The following is a 20525-nucleotide window of genomic DNA, read 5'->3' on the forward strand; positions in this document are numbered from 1 at the left end:
CTTCTGATCCTCCTGACTCCTTGTCTGTGTGCTGGGATTATAGGAATATGCCACCATAAGTCCTTAATTTTGTTCCTGGCACAGATCTTTTTGTTCCTGGCACATATCTCAGAATATGTCAAGAAATACAGATTCCTACTACATATCAATAAAAATATATGCAGATTTTATAGAATTTCAGTGATGTCAGTATGTTAAAAATATACCTATGAATGTCATGGTCAACCTTTGTAACACCAAGACTCTAGCAGGTGCTTGTGCATAAAATTCCTCTCGATGGTCTATAGAGAAGTAACCAGCACCACACAAAGGGAGAAAGAAAGACAGACAGACAGTCCATAAGCAGGTAGGCAAGCTAGGTAGATGAGAATCCTAAATGTTATAAAATCACAATATCTGAACACAAATGAAAGATGACACCCAGTACTTTGCTGGCCATACTTCCTGTTCTCCCTCCAGACCCATGACCTATGTACACGCACCTTGTGTGTTCTGAAAAACACCGTTTTTTTAAAAAAAGAATTGAGTAGCTTATCTGAAACAGGATGGGAAGGGGCAACACTCCTCCAACCAGCTGCAGTAAGAAGGATCTCTTCTCGGGTATTGTCTTACAATCATCCCAGTGCATGAAAAAACAAACAAAAACAAAAATAAAAAAACAAGCTCTGAGCAGCTGCACTGTCACGGCTGTGGGAAAGTCCCATTTCCCCATGGCTGCCAAGGATTCTGTCCAAGTGGCTCAGTACCATGACATCTTCTGTCTCATATTTCAATGGGACTTTGTTGTGTGCATCACCGGCATAAAGGGGGAGAAGGAGCAAGCAACTGGGTGTTAGAGTCGATGTTCACTGAGTGTTCATATCTACTGCTTTTCTGCTCGAGTATATATCAATATTTATTGCTAATTCTATGTCAAAAATTGACCTCTTTTTTGGTCAATATATGCTTCTTGGAGCAATAAATCTTTGTAATCACCATGGTTTAAATCAATTCTCGCTTATGATCTATTCATCATCTCTCAGTCAAACTTCCCATGCCTCAGGTACATCAGGCCTCAGATTACTAGTGTTGGAGTGCCAGCAAAGCTATGTTGAGAGCTGGGGATTTTTATGGCCTGCTCTTGGCCAGAAGAGCTGAATGCGACATGAAAAATAACACAAAAGTGTGTAAAATGCTTGTCTTGGGATTGAAACTCCTGATCACAAAATGTGTATAGTGTAAGAAGCCTAAGAATATCCAGCCAGTGTCTTCACAGTACTATGCTAGAATCCTATCTTTTTTTGAGTGAACTTGTTACCAAGTTCATACAAAAACATCATCAACTAGCATACAACACCAAATTGACTTTTCCTTTCATGGTGATCTTGAGTTAGCATTAGAAGTTGGTTTAAAGATGAAGTCATGAATCAGATCCAGTTCTTATGGACAAAGCCTGCAGATGAGAGCCCCAAAATGGTTCTGCTTGGTGACACGGCAGAGTCCAGTGTTTGGCTATAGTGAGCATGAGGAGTGTTAGAAATGACAGCTAGTCTTGTAGGTTGTGGTAACCCCACAAATCTCCCAGTCCCCTCTTTAGAGAACTAAGAAAAAAATATTTCATCCTGGAGGTCAGGAGCGCACCAAAGCCCAGGTCATGGCACTCCATGGTATCACCTGACCTTTAAGGACCAGTTGACCAGAAGATTCTTTGAGTGGAAAATTCCATATTTTGGAGGTCCTTGTGGCATCTCTAAGGGGACTAACCCACATTTCTCATCATGGATAGGCCTTATTGTATCTGTGCTCTGTATGTTAACACAATGGGAGAGGTCTCCAGGTAGCCTTAGATCAATCTAATTATCACCTTTGCCTCGTGAAAGTAGGTAGCATTCCTAGTCCCCCAACTGCTGTGCTGTGGGAACATGTAAGTACATATTATCCACATGAAGTGTCTAGGCTTAGATTTCTTTCAAAAGCTATTTTAATAAGGGTTCTCAAAAACTTTGACCTCCCCCCCCCCATGTAGCCCATTGTCCAAATGTAGGAGTGAAAAGATGGTAAATGAGATAAGGGGATGTGGACCTGTTTAGAAGTAGCTCTTTGGATTAATTCCAATCTCCATTATACCAGCAGCCATCCAGTTCAGTAGTGCCAGGATACCAAACATGAATCAGCGGTGGTGGCATGATCCAGCAGAAACAGCCAGGCCCCTACTGAATTGGTATGACTCAGCAGGAGCAACCAGAACCAGTTGGGATACCAGGAGAAGTTCTCTGCCATATCTCTCTCAAGGAAGTGAAGATCAGTGAAGACCCAAGACCAGTGAAGAGCTTCGTAGCCAGCTAGCTATGCCAGCATGCCGTCACTGTCACTGTTCATTGAATCCTACTTATACTCTCTCCAAATATCACATGCCCTCCCATGCATCTGAGCAAAACATCATGCAAGCTTGCCTCAGCATATCACTATGTGAGTCTGCATCATGTGACACAACCAGAAACTTCCACTTCAGAGTGGGATTCCTGAACCTCATAGAAGCAGCTTTTAGGGACTTGTGGCCTACCTGACTATGAGTCCTAAGGCTGCGTGGTGACTTTTTGTTGGATGTTCTATCTCGTTGGACTCAGATATATTGGTAACAAGTTCACTCAAATTTGATTCCTAGACAGTACATCCCATGGTGACTTGGAATATGGCATTTCCAAGACACTGGAATGCCTAACTTTCTTACCTTTATTTCTCTAGCAACTGAAGTAGTCAGTCAGGGCCCTCTGGTTGTGTGGGTTTGGTGGACTCCGACCTGTTTCCTATGGCTTAGTGGTTCACACGTGACCCATGTTGATATCACCTCTCAGACACTTATATGCTAATGCTGACTCTTCTGCTACTTCTGCCCAGTGAGTGGTTCTCATTTCTACTAAGACATGAACAATCAATTTGGCAGCCAATGCATTGTGGGTATTTATCATGAGTGGTGAGATCAGTGAGAGATGAAGAAAGAAAGACTCTTGAACTAGGAAGACCCAGATCAGCCTAATGGGACGACTCTTGAGAGAGCAGTGAACAAATCCGTACAATTGGGATGGAAGGTTTTTAGACTTGATGCATCCAGGAATATTAAATCTCTGCCCAAAGTCTGACGTGGGGCTTGTCAACAATAAACACCGACCATCCTCTCCCTTCTCCTCCTCCTTCTAATCATTTCCACCACCCTGCCTCCTCTTTGTCCTCTGTTCCCTTGACCAGGGCTGTTATTACTCTATAACCTCATAACTAAGTGTCAGCAAATATAGGGGGAAATAAAATATAGCCTTTGTCTTTTTATATTTTAGCTGAGAAGGCAAAACTAATTTATATAGAAGAAATGAAACAAATATGGGAGAAAATAAAATATAGCCTTTGTCTTTTTAAGTTTTAGCTGAGAAGGCAAAACTAATTTGTATAGAAGAAATGAAGCCCAGTGGTGGTACAATTGTGCTCATGGTGGATGAGGGGGCTCATGACAGAAGCAGACTGATCATCTAGACCTGCTCTGACTTCCACGCTCTGCATGGAATCTCTGTAAGCTCCACCCCCACCCCCACCTCCGGTTGCTGAAACAGCTTATTTCCTTAATGAGAAGGGATTTTAGCCTTAGTGAGACAAACAACTTGTCCAGTACTGAGACCAGAAGTAAGATGGTTCTCCTCACCATCAGGTCTCCTGGAGGCTGGGCAGCTTGGTGATCATTAAGATACAACCACTGATGAACTTGTTCATTCCTGTCTGTTTCTCATTCATTTTTCCTCTCATCACTCACTGTTTTTTAAAAATCCTGTTCATGTGGATTTCCCCCCAACGTTTTAGATAAATGATTACATAGTTAAACTTTCATTTGTTTTCTTTCCTCATAAATGAACTCAAGGTTGCCGTTTCCCCTCTTGGCCCTGTCTCAATTTTACCTCATAAGATTTAATGTTATGCTTTTCTTATCAAAATACTTTCTATAGTGTGCAGGCGGACATGGTACTGGAGGAGCTGAGAGTCCTACATCTCTTTTTAAAAGATTTACTTACTTAATTTTTATTAAATACACTGTAGCTGTCTTCAGACACACCAGAAGAGGGCATCAGATCCCATTACAGATGGTTGTGAGCCACCATGTGGTTGCTGGGAATTGAACTCTGGAAGAGCAGTTAATGTTCTTAACCACTGAGCCGTCTCTTGAGTCCTCAAAATACTTTCTAATCTCCAATTTGACTTTATTTTTGACCCATGGGTTTTTAAACCATACTATGTAAACATTGGGGATTTTTCTAATTATTGATTTTTTTCTTTTAGTTTAAGTTTAATCCTCTGTGGTTAGAATATTCTACATAAATTGCTTTAGTAATAGACACTCTGAAGTGAAGTCATGTGGTTTTTTGGTAAACCCTAGTGAGAATGAAATATCTTAACCACAATGAACACTCCAATGTTGGTGACAGGAGGCACTTTGCATCAGTTGCTTAAAATTTGCTAATCATGTTTGAACATTTTGTTGGGCTTTTTTCATTTATTGATTCAGTAGGACAGTTTTAAATTCAATGATAATTAATTTTAGGGAACTGGTAATGCCTTGGATAAATTCGTAAAGAGCAGGTGAAGTCTTGAGTTGACATGACTAAAACCTATGAGAAATTGTCAATGCTGCCTCTCCCTGGGTCAGATCAGAGGGATGGCAAAAACCTTCCTCCAGGTAAGTGTGAGTATTGGACAGTATGTGCAAGTGTGAGTGTTTATAAATGATTGAGAAGAGGTCAGTTGTGCTGGCTGGTTTTGTGTGTCAAGTTGACCCAACCTGGAGTTATCACAGAGAGAGGAGCCTTCACTGAGGAAATGCCTCCATGAGACCCAGCTGTAAAGCATTTTCTCAATTAGTGATCAAGGCGGGAGGGCCCATTGTTGGTGGTACCATCCCTGGGCTGGTGGTCCTGGGTCCTGTAACAGAGCGAGCTGAGCAAGCCAGGGGAAGCGAGCCAGTAAGTAACATCCCTTTGTGACTTCTGCATCAGCTCCTGCCCCCAAGGTCCTACCCTGTTTGAGTTTCTGTCCTGACTTCCTTTGGTAATGAACAGCAATGTGCAAGCTGAATAAACCCTTTCCTCCCCAACTTGCTTCTTGATCATGATGTCTTGTGCAGGAACACAAACCCTGACTAAGACAACAGGTGTGCACAAAACCTAGCAATTGCAGGTTTTATTCTATTGTATGTTAACAGTCTCAGACTACTTGTCTACAGAGACCTACATAGATCAGCTAACCCTGCCTATATCTGAGCATAGTAACCATGCTGAGAGGGGCTGGGTTGTTAGAAGGTACCCTCTATGCTCTATGAGAACAAATACAATCTACCTAATCCCAGGTTTTGTGTGTGTGTGTGTGTGTGTGTGTGTGTGTGTGTGTGTTCTTTTTCACTCCCTCACCTCCCCAGACAGGTTTCTAGGACCAAGCCAAGTAGGTGGGGCAATTAATGATTTGTTTACTTCTTGATGAATTTAACATTTATGCTGTTCTGTGATTTGAACCTGAATAGTCCCCATACACTTACAGGTGTGGATGTTTGCTTACTGGGGAGTGGCACTGTTTGAAAGGACTAGGAAATAGTGCCTTGTTGGAGGAAGTGTGTCACTGGGGTGGGCTTTGGGGTTTCAGAACCCAAAGCAGGTCCAGAATCTTTCTCTCTTCCTGCTGCCTACAGATCTGGATGTAGAACTCTCAGCTACTTCTCCAGCACCATGTCTGCTTGCGTGCCGCCATGCTTCCTGCCATGATGAAAAAGGCCAGAACCTCTGAAACTGCAAGGCAGCCCAAGTAAGTGTGTTCCTTTTGAAGAGTTGCTGTGGTCATGGTGTCTCTCCTCAGCCATATAGGTCTGTATCAGTTAGGTTGTGCTTAGGCTCATTGCAGATATAAAATGTTTCTGTGCTGTTTATATTTATGCATTTATTATCATTGATATCCCTATCTTGATTCCTATATTCTCTAAGTCTACCAGACTTGACATTAATTCATGGATAATAGCATATTTTTTGGGGGGGTTAGCATTTATTAATAAAAAACATATTGTTTCCTTTTATTTTAAATATTTATGTACATTTATATTAAAAGTGTGGCTTTTAAGGCCACATATATTTTTAGCATGTCTAATAATAAAATAGTACAATTTTGAGGTGAGTGTGTATGTCTCCTTTTTTTAAACATATGATCATATGATTGTGAGATTCAGATACATTGTTGCATATAGGAATAGATATGTTACTTTATGGTTCTATTAGTCATTCTCACTGCTGCAACAAAATGCTATACATGAGAAACTTAAAAAAGCAAGGGTATATGGGAAGGCACACTGGTAGGAGCCTGAGGCAGCAGCTCTCATGACATCCTCAGACAGGAAACAGAGTGAAGAATGGCTGCTGTTCAGGTTGCTTTCTCCTTTTTAAGTAGGATTCCCAACTGTGGACGGTGCTGACAGATTCAAGGTGACTCTTCCTCAGCTAGACTTCTCTGAAAACCCTCTTACAATCAAGTCCAGCTCTTCTAAATGATTCTAAACCCAGTCTTGAAGGTCAACCATCGCACATCCCTTCATTGAAGTGTTTTAGAAATTTGGTGCCCTTTATTGAATAAAAAAAAAATCCACGTTTCTCTTAGCAAGACTAGAAAAATATTAGTAACATATAACTAGGACATAGTTTCCTAAATTATAGGTCACAACACACATTAGATTGTATACCTGATAGGGGCATAAAAATTGGGCAATGATCAAATGATAAAAAACTATTTCAAAATCAAGTATATAGTGATTCCAAGATGTGTTCTGCAGAACCTGCCTATGCTGCATTGTGTGACCTCCCTTTGGCCTGTGTTACTAACACGTGACATGGGTACTTTCCAGTGTGCATGACATCACTCCTCACAACACCAATGTGCACTCAATGGAACAGGATCAGATTTGGAAAATATGTATATTATAGACTGTAGTGTTCTTGCTTTGCATATTAAGTTTTCTACTCTTACAGAAACAATGATTTAATTATAGAAAACAAACACCTTCAATATGTTCCTACTGTCTTTTCTTGGCAGTTGGGGGGTGGGTGTTGAATCTTTAATATTTCTAAGATTATAGTAACAGCTTTGAGAAACAAATTAAAAAAAAACCTTTTTATTGGTTCTCCATGTCATCCACCCCAGTCCCACTCACTTCCCCCTCTCCTCATACCTGCTCTACCCTGATACTCAGTTGAGGTGCAGGACCCGCTTTCCTGAATATTGTATCCAGTCAAGTATGTGGCGAGTTCTCCCATTCTCATGATCCCAGGGCCAGCTCTCCTGCCTGCCATTGATGGTGAGAGACAAGAGAGGGGAGAAGAGCATCTCCCCTTCATTAGTTCCTCTGCCCAACAGACAAGAGGCAGGGTTGATTTTCCTACGTTTATTCCCTTGGGACAGGTTCACCTGCAACCCCCACACTCACGGTTGTCTCCACTGTGCTGCCCAGGTGAGGTACAAGACCTGCTCTACTGAGTGCTGCAGCACGTGAGGGACAGAGACAGCTCTCCTGCTGTCATGACTCCTGGGCCAACTCTTTCACTGCCATAGGTGACAAGGGCTGAGAATGGGGGACGGCATATCTCCCTCACCCATTCAGACACATAGCAGAAGAAGTGTGGCGCCAGCTCTCCCAAGCTCAGTGCCCTCAGGGTGGCTCGCCCATACCTCCACCATCAGGGTCAGCTCTACTGTCCTGAGTGCTGCAGCATGTGAGGAGCAGTGACAGCTATCTCACTCTGATGACCTTGGGACCAGCTCTCCTGCCTGCAGTAGGTGGCAAGGGCTAACGTGGGGGGGGGCATTTCTCCCTCACCTGTGTCCTGCAAACAAATGGCAGGGACAGCTCTCCCAAGAAAATGCCTTTGGGGCTGGCTTACCTATGTCCCTGCCACCAGGATCAGTTCTGCTGTGCTGCCCAGGTCATGTGGAGAGCCTGTTCTTCCCAGTGCTGTAGGTGAGGGGCAGGGACGATGACATGCCACTCTGGGAGATGAAATGCGTCTAAGATAGGGGTCCCAGCCCATGTTTATTTGGGGTGAGAGATGGTGTGGGCTACGATGAAGGCTGTGGTTCTCAAGCTCCTGGGCACTCAGGCGCCACTGGGAACTGCAAAGAGTAAAGAATGGGGGTGGAGGGGCTGAGAGGAACCAGATGTGGGGAGATCCAGCTTAGCTCAGGGTGAGTGCCAGGACTGTGGGGAGGCCTTTTGCGGGAGACATAGGTGCAGCTTTGTAGGATGAAGGCCTCCCCCCATGGTGGTCCTTGAGAAAGGCGAAAGTCCTTGCTTGTCCAAAACTGCTTCATTCATGGGTAGAAAAGATACATATGACTTGGTCAGGGTGGACCAGTGACCTTTTGCAGGAAGGCATGCTGGGAAGGGGAGCTTATGGGCTGAACCCTTGGAGCCCATCTAGATACCTCATTCACATGGAGAACTCTAGGCTCTATGTTACGCGACCAGTTGTCATGGTCTTTCTAGTGGGGTGTCATGGTCACGTGTTCCAGTTGGTTGGGAGTAGATTTAAATGCCTACTGTTCTCAATCAAGAGAATTGCCAGGTTTCCTGAATCTACTGGACCTTACCAGTTTTTCTGTCTGGTGGCACGGTCCACCACACCCCAGTTAGGAGGCCGTCTCTCCTCCATCCGTGCCACTGCATGGGAGATGGGTGTCAGAGCCAGTTCTCCCATGTTCATACCCTCAGTGCTGTCTCACCTGCCAGTTCTGCACTGTGTGGTGTCCTGCACGGGTGGCTAAGGGCTGGGTCATCTCTCCTCTTACACTCCAGGGCCCGTTCTCCTTGATACCCAGGCAAGGGGTGGGGCCGTTTCTGCATAGCCCATAGGCATCAACATGTCCCTTGATGGGAGCCCAGACCAGAGACATCCTTCTGGCCTTTGGTGATAACAGACCTCTGCTGCTATAAGGTCACGGAATCAGATGTGGTCACCCAGTGGCACCATAGGCTAGGACACCTCTTCTTATTGGTCCCATGTAGCATCACAGGTTACTCACATCAGTCTGTTCTGCACTACCCTTAAAATGCTCCTAGAGGCACTGCAGGCGTGGCTGCTGTGTCACACGTGTGCCAGTAGGTGGCAGAGTCTAGGCCTATGCTCAGTGTTCTGATCTATGAACATCTGAATGATTAGAAGCCTAACATTAGAGTCTCCCCGACTCTTGCCCCTCTTCATTGTGCCCACATCTTTCTGTTTCTCTTTCTTTTCCATTTCTCCACCACCTACTTGCTCCTCCTAGTGGTACTAAGGGACTCTGAGTGTCTGAGGTCACCTCAGGAGTGCTATGCCCCACCTGTGCATTAGGGCACTGGGCAGGGGTCATTTCAGACATGGTCTGTCTCCTTCCAGGCCCATGTGGTGCCAAACTGTGGTCATCTCAGGCTCACTTTTCTCAGGGAAGGTTAAGCTTCTGATTATTGAGATGTTCACTGGTCAGAACATTGAGCATGGACTTTCTCTTCACTGCCACCTACTGGCACACATGTGACACTGCAGCCATGCCTGCAATGCTCTAGGGGCAGTTTTCTTATAGTTAAGTATCAGATTAATGTATCTTTATATTATAGTGCTAGAATGTTTGATTTTTAAAATGTATTGTTCTACTATAGGAATATCTGCTCAACCATATCCCTTGATGCCCTATTCCATGAAACAAAATAGCCTAGATGAACACCAGCTCATGAATGGACAGTGAGAATGTGGTATATATAAATGAAAGGAAATCATCCGCTATTAATAAAAATGAAACTCACAGGGGAACGGGAGGATCCAGAAGAATCCTTGTGTGTGAGGGGTAACCCAGCCCCAGTAAGACAAACTTTGCTTATTTCCTCTCATTTGTGGATGTTGGCTTTGCATCTTCGGGTCTGCGTCTTAGCAGCCTTCGCAGGAAATGATTTACAGAAGGCACTTGTTTGAAGGGATAAATGGGAGTGACAGAGCACAAAAGATTAAATTGGGGTTTGTCCTGGCTGGCTTTTTGTCAACATGGCACAAGTTAGAGTCATTTGGGAAGAGGGAACCGAGGTTAAGAAAATGCTGCCACAAGAGTGGCCTCTGGGCAAGGTTGTAGGGCATTTTATTGATTAACAATGAACATGGGAGGGGCCGGTTCATGGTGGGGAGGTGGGGGTGCCAGCTCTGGGGAGGTGGTGCTGAGCTGTATAAGAAGACAGCCTGGGTCAACTGCGAGGATCTAGCTATAGGGAACAAGACCGAAAGCAGTTTCATCACAACAACAAAACCCTGAGTAAGACAGGGTTGACTAGGGGAGGGAAGGCTGGAGGGGAGAATGTGGAGAGGGTCAAATTACACTAAAGATGTTTTGAAAAGTTGTATGGAAATCAATACCACAGAAACACACACATACATGCACAGACACACACACCACACACACACACACACACACACACACACACACACACACACGAAGAGTTAAAATGGAGTGACCCTATTGTAGAGAAACAATGCCCCACACTAGACACTATAGGATAACAAAGGAAAAGACAAGTTCCAGAAATTATTTCTTTTGGAATTTTTAGCCAGTGAGGTTCCAAAGGCCTCCAAATTACAGTCTATTGCTATTGCTCTTGGTTGCCCTCCAGAACTTGACAATAAGACCCCACTGTGGAAGATAACATGTATTTGTATCATATGGGACATGGGAAAGCCAGGCCCATACTGATGGTTTTCCTATGCTGAGAGTTGCTATTCACAGAACATGGAAAAATAATCAGCAGTCTTACACAGATGTGGACCCTGGGGATCTAGAATAATGTCAGGCTTGGAAAGACATGCTCACTGGTTCAATACTTTGTGATTGCATTTAAGGCTCCTTTACAAGATGAATCCCATAATTGGCACCATTATCAGGCCAAGAAACCATAGCTAGGTAGGTCTTAGGCCCTAAAGGAGAACCTACTTCTATTATTTTGCTAAATACAACATTAAAATAACTCCTAATGACATCATTGTAGACAGATAGATTTATTTCTAAACCCTTGTCAAAGAAGGTTCTATTTATGGTCGGTGCAGAGACCCAAGGTTGGCCAAGATGCATAAAATAAGAAACTGCAGAATGCTCAACCCTAAATGGAATGTATGTTCCATACTCTCCTTCCAATGCTTAAGGTTCATTGTGGAAGAGGGGGTGTAAGGAGTAGAGATGATTGGTAACTATGCAAGGGGAGTGTCTTCTGGATGCAGGAGGTCACTTGTACGTATGCACTGAGAGTAATTGTGACAGAGTACACAAGACCTATATAAGCCCAAGCCAGACTTAATCAATAGAGAAAGGAACTGGGTATAAAATACCACCCCTAGCAGGGAAGGTATTGGCAATGGATATTTGCTTGTAGAGAGTTAGTTTTCTCTGAGAGAAAACTTACCACTGGTAATCTGACCATGCTCCAATCCAGGAATATTTGTGTCTTGGAAATTGGTCTTGATAGGGTTAAAATAACAATAAAAGAAAATCAAGTAGGTACAGAAGTGGAGCTGGATCTAGGAAGAGCTGGAGGAATGGGGGATATGTGATCAAAATACACACAGAAGTTGTGAAGAACTAAAATAAAATATGCTGTTTGAGTTGCTGACTTGAGTGTCTTTAAAAAGTAATTAAATGAATGTTGGCTTCAGATGAGAGGAAAATTTCCAACAATTTCTGAAGTGGCCTTAAACATACTTCTGCCTCTTTGCACTAAACATTTATGTAAAGTGGCATTCTCGGAGTTGCTGACTATAAAATCAAAATATCAATCTACTCTGGAAAACATTGAAGAAGCTCTGCATCCTGCAGTATCAAATCTGCAGCCAAGATTTAATTCCTTATGTAAAACCAAGTGCATCCACCTCATTAGCATGCAAATTTGCTTTTGTCTTTAGTGGTAAATTACATGCATACCAAAATAGTTAAATTATATGCGTACCCAAGGATCATTTTAAAATAAGTTTCTCTATGATTTATTATTAGCAAATGTTTATGTGTATATCTAATTTGCAAACCTATATCTCAGGATCACATGGAAATTTCTCTGTAAAAGTAACTTTTATTTGCTTGACATAATTGCCGTCTCAGAGGCTTACTGCTGAATAAGCTCACCCCTTCCAGTTCTTTCTGAACTCTTGCTGGCTGGTTCCACTCAGCTGTTTTGGCATAAACTTCTCTCCAAGCTGACTAATTCAATCTGGCTTCTCTCAGCTTCTCATTTAATTGCTCTGCTTGGCCTCAAACTTACTCTGGCAATTGGTTCTAATCTTCTGGCTCCTTATTCTCTGGCTTCACCTATCTCTGCTGACCTACACTGCATGAATGAACTCAACTCCTATGCACTGCTTTCACTGCACTGACTCCCAGATGATTGACTTAACTCTACTGCACTGAACTTCACCGAACAGAGCTGACTGATTTTCTCCCCCTGTCCTGGTCTTAGATACTTTCCCCCTGAGAGTTGGACATAGCCTATCTCTGATTCATTTGGTCAAATCTTTCTCTGATTCACCACTTTGTCTGCTCCTCAATTAGATGTCACTGTTTGGGATTAAAGATGTGTATTAAGGGTCAATCTGTATTCCAGCCAGATCGTACTGTACTCCAGGGCATACCTGCATTCCGGCTGGATCATATAGACCTAGAAGGTCTTTGGATGTAATCTCTTGCCAGAGCAGCTGGATTAATATTCCTGTACATTTCTCAGGTGAAAGAAGTGGTGAGCAGAAAAGTTTAAGATATCTTACACTAGAAATCCAATCCAAACTGCACAAGAATGCACAAATTACTGAGATATATGGGCCTGAAGAGAATATGATGTTCAGTCAGCAGGAGTAAACTATGTAGGAGTATATAGGAACTGTGAAGAATCTTGGCCCAGGATTGCACCTTGAACATCTGAGATGATCTTGCAGTTCCTTCCCAGTGTTTCCAAAACAACACCAGGGCTTTTGGACATGCAGCTAAGCGAGGACAGAGAAAGCATGGAATTAGACTCAAATTCATGATGTAGAAGAGCTTTGAAACACTAGCCAGGCTGTGAGATGCACTGTTGTCCTGGTGAGGTTCCTGCAGGGATGCGAACATCAGAAAATCCCATGTCTGTTTCTGGAATCCCTGGGCCATCTTTCCTAGCCATGACTTGTTATCTGAGGTCTTTTGGCATTTGGGTATCTATATTGGTTACTGTTGTGATTGAAATATGAGATGTACCTCAGAGGTGCACACATTTGGACGCTCGTGCCTGTTTTCCAGCTGGTGATGATATCTGGAAAGGTTATAGACTCTTTAGAAGGTGGCACCTTCCTGGCCCAAGGTGTAGAGTCCCTCCTGGTGGGGTATACCAGGAAACAGGGAGGAAAAGCATGGGAGGTATAGACTCTATTCTCCTGAAACTAGCTACACAAGCCATTTCTTACTTCAGTTCCCTTTTCAGTGTGTTCTCTCACATCAGTGAAAGAGAACCATATACAGACTCCCAGTTTTCTTCTTATTCACCAACTCCTTCTAGCTCCTACTGTCAGTCAAGAAGAGAACCGGTTGTTCAAGTTTGGAATTTGTCTGGTCTCCCTAAAGGCCCATGTATTGAAGGTTTGTTTCTGCAGACTGGTGCTACTAAAAACTGGGCTCCATGCAAAAAGCCAGGTGGCAGGAGGTGTGCTCTTGGAGGAGACAGCAGGACCGCCGTCCTTTCTCCCGTTCTTTGCTTCTGGGCTGGCATGAGGTAAGAGGCTACCTCTATAATATGCTTTTAAAATAACACCACTATGTCCAGTCATTAAACAAACAAACAAACAAACAAACAAAAAACAAAAAACCAATGACCCAACAACTTATAAACTTCCCTCCTTAACTGGTTCTTAAGATCTGTTACAGTGCTATAAATCTGACGAACATTCTAGCCCTTTTACTTAGAAGCCTGTGTTGCTCTCTGTTGATCCTCCTTGGAGGTGGTTAATGATGAGGTTCTAGGTAACTTGTGTGCCTATGATGCAACCTGACACAGAGTTATCCAGCTCTCAAGAGAGATCCAGAAAACATAAATGCAAAGAAATGTACCCAACATAGCGAGGGGGATGCTACAACAGATGGGGCAAGTAGGAGCCATACCTAAGGGGTCAGAAGGTTACAAGAATAGATAACCTTGTGGGAATCTTAAGGTAAACAGTATATAGAACCCTCTGGGATGGCTGAGGCTGGTAGTGATCTCACCAGGGCTCTGTGCTCAGGCTCTTGTCTCTGGATCACTGTCAGCAGGGATCAGCAACGCTTCTTCCACTCTATAGAAGGTAACTAAGGCAACATAAGTCATCCTTTTATGTGACTCTTAATTATTTTCCCTCCATGAATCAAGAGACTGTCAATAAGTGAGCTCTTCTCCCCTCTGCATGCATAACTAAAGCGCCATTCATCAGACTCCAAGCAGAATTATTGATGAAGGGTGCAAGGTTATTGAGAGCAATAAAACAACATTATGTTGGTAGCGATGGATGCTTTACAGCTTTCAGGGCATTTTGTTGTCTATTAATTCTTCCAATCCTTCAAACTTCCCAGAAGATATCTGATAACGGAGGCCATGACTTCTCAGTCTTTCCACGAGGCCATCTCTGAAAGTGTTGATGCTGAGAAGGAGGTCTGGTCAAGGTGTGCACATGGCTATGATTCTCCATGTTCCTCTCTTGTCATGCCCATGTCCCAATGCTCAATGCTCAGCTGCACACACACTCCACCGCGCGTGCGCACACACACACACACACACACACACACTCACACTCTACCACACACACACACATACACATACACACACACACCACACACACACACTCACACTCTACCACATACACACACACATACACATACACATACACACACACTCCACCACACACACACACACTCACTCACACTCTACCACATACACACACACACCACACACACACACTCACACACACCCTCACACACACTCACACTCACACTCCAACACACACACACACACACACACACACACACACACACACACACACACACGAAAACATGAATTTGAGAGGGAAAAATGTAGAGATATATAGGAAACAGAAAGGGGAAAAGGAGTGGTGAAATTGATAGTGAAATATCCAGAGTCCAAATACAAAGGGAAAAGAATCATCGTTCTCGGATCATGACTAAAAGTTAATTCAATGTCCCACCCTGAGCTGAGGAACTGTTGGCAGTCATGGCTGCTGAGGTCACTTTTCTTTGAGGCTGTGTCGACTGGTAGGTTGCTCATGACTTAGTACTTGGTTTCATACCCATGAATTTATGAGCATAACTTGGTGGGTTATAAAGCAACACAAAAAGCACATATGTTAGAGAGGGCCTGAGAAGAGTTGGAGGGGGGAGTAGACGGTAGATATGGGAAAATATGATTAAGATATTGTCAACTCGGGGCAAGTCTGTCATGTGGGAAAATGGAACTTAAGTTGATTGCCTCGATCAGATTGTTCTGTGGCCATGTCTATGAGAAATTGCCTTGATGGACAAAGATGTGGGAGGGCTCAGCCTACTGTGGGTGGTACCGGCCCTAGGCAGGAGGGCCTGGGATATATGAGAAAGCTGCTGAGTTTGAGCCAGTGAGTGAGCCAGCACGCAGCATACTACTGTTGCTGTAAAATTACAAAAAAAAAATAAATAAATGGCTTTCTTTTACCCCGCACTAGATCTGGCACCACAGTGCCCTAAGATATCTGCTAGATATCTTAATCTCAGTCAGCAAAGCCTCTTACCTGCTTTGCTCCATCCCATATAACACTGCCAATGGCCTCTCTCTGAGCCTGGCAACAATCTCTCTACCCATCCAGTTCCCAAGGCAGGCTGCCACCATGCCAGAAATATACATCCCAATTCCATGGCAGTTTAGTGTCCCAGCCGCCACCTACTCTCTTAATTCGCCACAAGAAAGAACACACAATATAATAACCTTTGATCCAATTGATCAGATACAATTGCCCACCTAAACATACAAGGCCCTATACACATCCGTCCCTTAAGAATATTCATAACAACCTGTAAAGGTACAGAGTGGAACCTTAACATCTGCCTCCATGTTCTCTCAGTGGCTTCTCCTCCCGTCTCTTTCTGTTCCAGTCTCCTCCTCTTCCCTCAAACCTTTCTCCTGCCCACCCTTCCTTCTCACGCAATGACAGGCCTCATTCTGTCTTGTACCTGCCTTCACCTGTATGACATCCTACTTACTACCATGGTTTCTGCTTCAGGTTCCCGTCTTGGCTTTCATTTATAATGGATTCTGAAATGGAAGTGTGAGTAGATATAAACTTTTGGTCAGGTTTTGTCACAGAAACAGAAAACAAACTAGAACAGATATATTGTATACATGTGAGAACATTTCGAGGATTAAATAAAGATATCATTTAAGAAAAAGAAACAGAACTCAAGATGGATCATATATGCTGATACGTCAAACAAAATTATAAAGATTTAGAAAGAACATATTGGGAAATATTTGAATAAACACATTATTTCTAAGTGGGCACAAAAGTTAATTCAATCCAAGGACAAAAGGACAGCTAGTTTGATGTCATGTTAAGGATAGATACCATTAGGAAAATGAAGTGGCAAGACTCACACAAAACATTCAAAGAAAACATCTCTGACAGAGTTTGAAGAATATGTAAGGAACCCAAGATACTCAATAAAATTGCAAATGGCTGAATACTTGACCAATCGTTGTGCAACTTAGAGGCACGGCAATGGCCAGTAGACACATGGGAAAAATGTTCACTTTACCAGTTAGAAAGTGCAAAGAAAAATCACAGTGAGTGCCTCTGCTGTCTCATAGAAGGTTAAAGCCAAGAAACCAGGCCACACTACATCTTGATGGGTTGGAGAGAAGTCAGCATAATCAGTTGATGTGCTATCCCTAACGTGAAAATGGTTCATGAGAAAATGCAACAGCAGAAGGCACGGAGTTGTGTGTCAGATAATTTAAATGTCGGCTCGCTCTTTGACTATGGCCCTCCATTGTTGGTCATTACCTAGAAAAATGAGAATGTGTGTCCATGGAACAATTAGTATCAGACAAATAGCACAGCGGCTTTCTTCATAACAGACAAAATATGGATAAAATCTAAACGACTGTCAATGCGACACGGACGAATTGTGATGTTAAACAATAAGTCTTTCCAGCACTGAAGAGAAACAATTTGCGCAGGCACAGCCCAACAGAGAGAAATCTCACAGACTGCAGATCAAGGAAGCAAGATAGAGAACTTTGTGATGATGTTCTGTGATGTACAGAAGGTCTGGAGGAATCCATAAGTAACTAGCATACCACAGTGGAAATACTTAGAAGAATAGATGCTTGGAGGAATTTAGAGACTGCACTATGAGAAAAAGAGAAACTTTGTGGAAATATAGAAGTTCTAAATTATGAGATGTAATGGCTATCTTTAATTTTTAACTTGACATGGCCTAGAATCACTCTCAGTGAGATGCTGCTTCTCTTTCTCTACCATGTGTGTTCCAGGGATAGAACTCAGTTTTGTTAGGGCTTAGAAATAGGTGCCTTAATCCACTAAGCCACTTCAAGGAGCCCAAAAATAGAAAATTAAATTTGTAACATGTGAAAACAAAACAGGTGTGTGTGTGTGTGTGTGTGTGTGTGTGTGTGTGTGTGTATCTGTCTGTCTGCCCACCCATGTGTGAACATGCATGCATAGGACAAAGGACTAGCCCAGCTGTTGTTCTTTGGTTGTGGTCCATCTTGTTTTTGAGACAAGGTCTCTCATTGGAACTCCTTGGGTAGACTAAGCTGACTGGTTAGTGAGCACCAAGCATCCCCCTATATGTGTTTTCCCAGTGCTGAGATTACAGGAGTGCACCATCACACTTGGTCTAAGGGAAGTTCTTTCTGTGGATCAGAAATATTAATGAAGTCATGTGAAGCAGCACAGAGATGGAAAAGTTAGAAGGAAACAAAACCACACAAAGGAAGAGCAGGGAAATCTCTTTTTAAAAGGTGTCCCAGGATTGGAGCTGCTAGGTGGCTGGAGAATGGGGACCTAGCCTACGTGAATCCAGGGTCTGCTTCTGGTTGGTCCTTGCCCTGTCTTTTAATCCATATGGAATACTTACATATCTCTGGGTAGTGGTATTGGATGGACCTGCCTTACCTCCAGCTGTCACCCTGTCTGTATGCCCTGACCTGCTCTCACATCCTGCCTTTCCTTCACACAGACTAACACATAGGCGCCCTTCACAGCCAGCCCATCTCTGAGCCTCATAGACAAGAATGAATGCTACTACTCTGTCTTGATCTCTGTTGCTGTGATAAAACAATTGGACCAAAAGCAACTTAGGGAGGAAAGGGTTTCTTGCGCAGACACTTCTAGGTGATAGTCCCTATCAAGGGAAGTCAGGGCAGGAGCTCAAACAGCAATTTAAGGCCAGAAACCATGAAAGAATACTGTTACTGGTACATGCCCCAGCTTGCTTTCTGACCAGCTTTCAGCCCATACTCAGCTAGCTTTCTTATACAGCCCAGGACCGCTAGCTTCAGGATAGTACCACCTACACTGAGGTCAACCTTCCTGCATCAGTTAATAATGAAGACAATTCCCCACACAGGACCTCAGGCCAATCTGATCCAGGTAATTCTTCAACTGAGCCTTTCTTCTCGTGATTATGAGCTGTTTCAAGTTGGAAATTAGAGCCTAATAGAATGAGCACATAGCCAAGATCCTTCCAACATCCTGAAAAGGCTGTCACAGACAAACAGACGTCAGCGAGCCTGCAATCAGGCATGCTGGGAGAACCTTGTGAAGGCAGAGAGAAGAAAGCAGTGGCTCTCCTAAACCATCATAACAACACACCATTGAGGAGTGGATGGGATAATCCTCAAGCACGCTAGTAACGGATTCTAAAATATTAAAATAAACCCCATTATAAATGTATCATGTTTTATGACAGTCCCATAAAACAGTTTAAAAAGTCATGAAAAGATATAATGAGATGGGCACAGAGCACATTTTTATGTGAAGATTTTTGCTGCTTTAAAGATGTCACACCCGAGTCTGGCCACCTATGCCTGTGCCTTGACTCAGCACGGTTCTAAGAACATCCTGACAAACCCGAAAAAAAATAATCATGAAGTTTATCTGGAAAAGAGTGTTCGAGAGCACACCTGGAGCTGATCGATGATAGAGGAAAAGGGAATGGATTAAACAGATAAATAGAGCGATAGAGCAGAAGTTTCTTGAAATAGACACTCACATTCAGTCTGTAACACACATGACTTTTCTAATCAACAGGGAAAAATATATGCAACAAAAAGTTTAGGGCCAATTAACTACTTGTAGTAAAATTTTCAACCTCTAAAGAATTAAGAGAATATATATATATAAACTCTCTAGCAAAAATTACTTTACATGTACTAAATAAAATATGTAAATATATTTATAACACTGGAAGAGACTTTATGTAGACATATTTCTTAAATAGACACATTGCACAGGCAGAGATCCTTAAACAGACATAAAATGTCTTTAAAGGCCATAAAGTGAAAGAGTGGTAATTTGAGCGACAATCTGAATGTCTCAGTGATGTCATAAGCAAAGTTAAAAGATAAGACTCCAGTTTTCAGTTGCGGCCGGGATAAAACAACACAGTGAGCATTTAGCTGCTATGTGACCCAAGAGCATAAATCAGAGCATAAATTATATAACTCAGTGGTGACCAGAACTCTGACTTTTGGCCTGGTGTTGTTGTACTGACTTACTGTGTCAAGATTCTGGGTTCAGGACAAAAAAGACAAAAAAAAAAAAAAAAGAGTCCTGGGAGATAGCCCAGTTGGTGGGTCACCTACTATGCAAACATGAGGGCCCAAGTTCAGTCCCCAGAACCCACATGGAAATTGTTAAATATGGTGGCAGGTGTTTGCAATCCCAAAGCTGAGGAGGCAGAGGCAGGTGGATCTCTAAGACGTGCTAGCCAACTAGGCTAGCCTATAGGTGGGTTCTAAGATGATAAGAGGCCCTGCCTGTCTCAAAACAGGTGATCATTGCCTAAGAAACAACTTGAGGTTGTCTTCAGGGTCCCATACATAGCATACACATTCAGACATACCTGTATACCTAAGGTCCCTATGTTTGTATACATTGTGTACGCTTATGTACATCACATCAGAGAGTGTGTGACTGGGCTAGTATTCATAAAACCCTGTGTTTCATCCCTAGTATCACATAAGCTGGAAATGGTGACTCATATCTCTAATGCTAGCACTTTGAAGGAAGAAGCAGGAGATTCAGGAGTTCAAAGTCACCTTGCTTGGGAGACAGGGAGGCAGAAGTAATGCCGGAATACTTTAGAAGAAGAGAAACAAGACAACAGAGAAGCAGGTCTGGTGGCTTCCTGGAGATGCCTAGCCTCTAATTTGCTTTTTATGACCATTTTATATGGCCCTAGCTGCCTCGGAA

General features: G+C 43.1%; 2 pseudogenes; one reads left to right on the plus strand and one right to left on the minus strand.

Annotated features, from left to right (window-relative positions):
• The first annotated feature begins 9092 nt into the window (after positions 1-9092).
• LOC120094913 (small nucleolar RNA SNORA17) lies at positions 9093-9215 on the plus strand (annotated as a pseudogene).
• A 253-nt stretch (positions 9216-9468) lies between these two features.
• Positions 9469-9593, minus strand: LOC120094922 (small nucleolar RNA SNORA17; annotated as a pseudogene).
• Positions 9594-20525: the final 10932 nt, after the last annotated feature.

This window comes from Rattus norvegicus, chromosome 9 (genome assembly GCF_021556685.1).
Source record: "Rattus norvegicus strain SHRSP/BbbUtx chromosome 9, alternate assembly SHRSP_T2T, whole genome shotgun sequence".
Classification (NCBI taxonomy): Eukaryota; Metazoa; Chordata; class Mammalia; order Rodentia; family Muridae; genus Rattus; species Rattus norvegicus.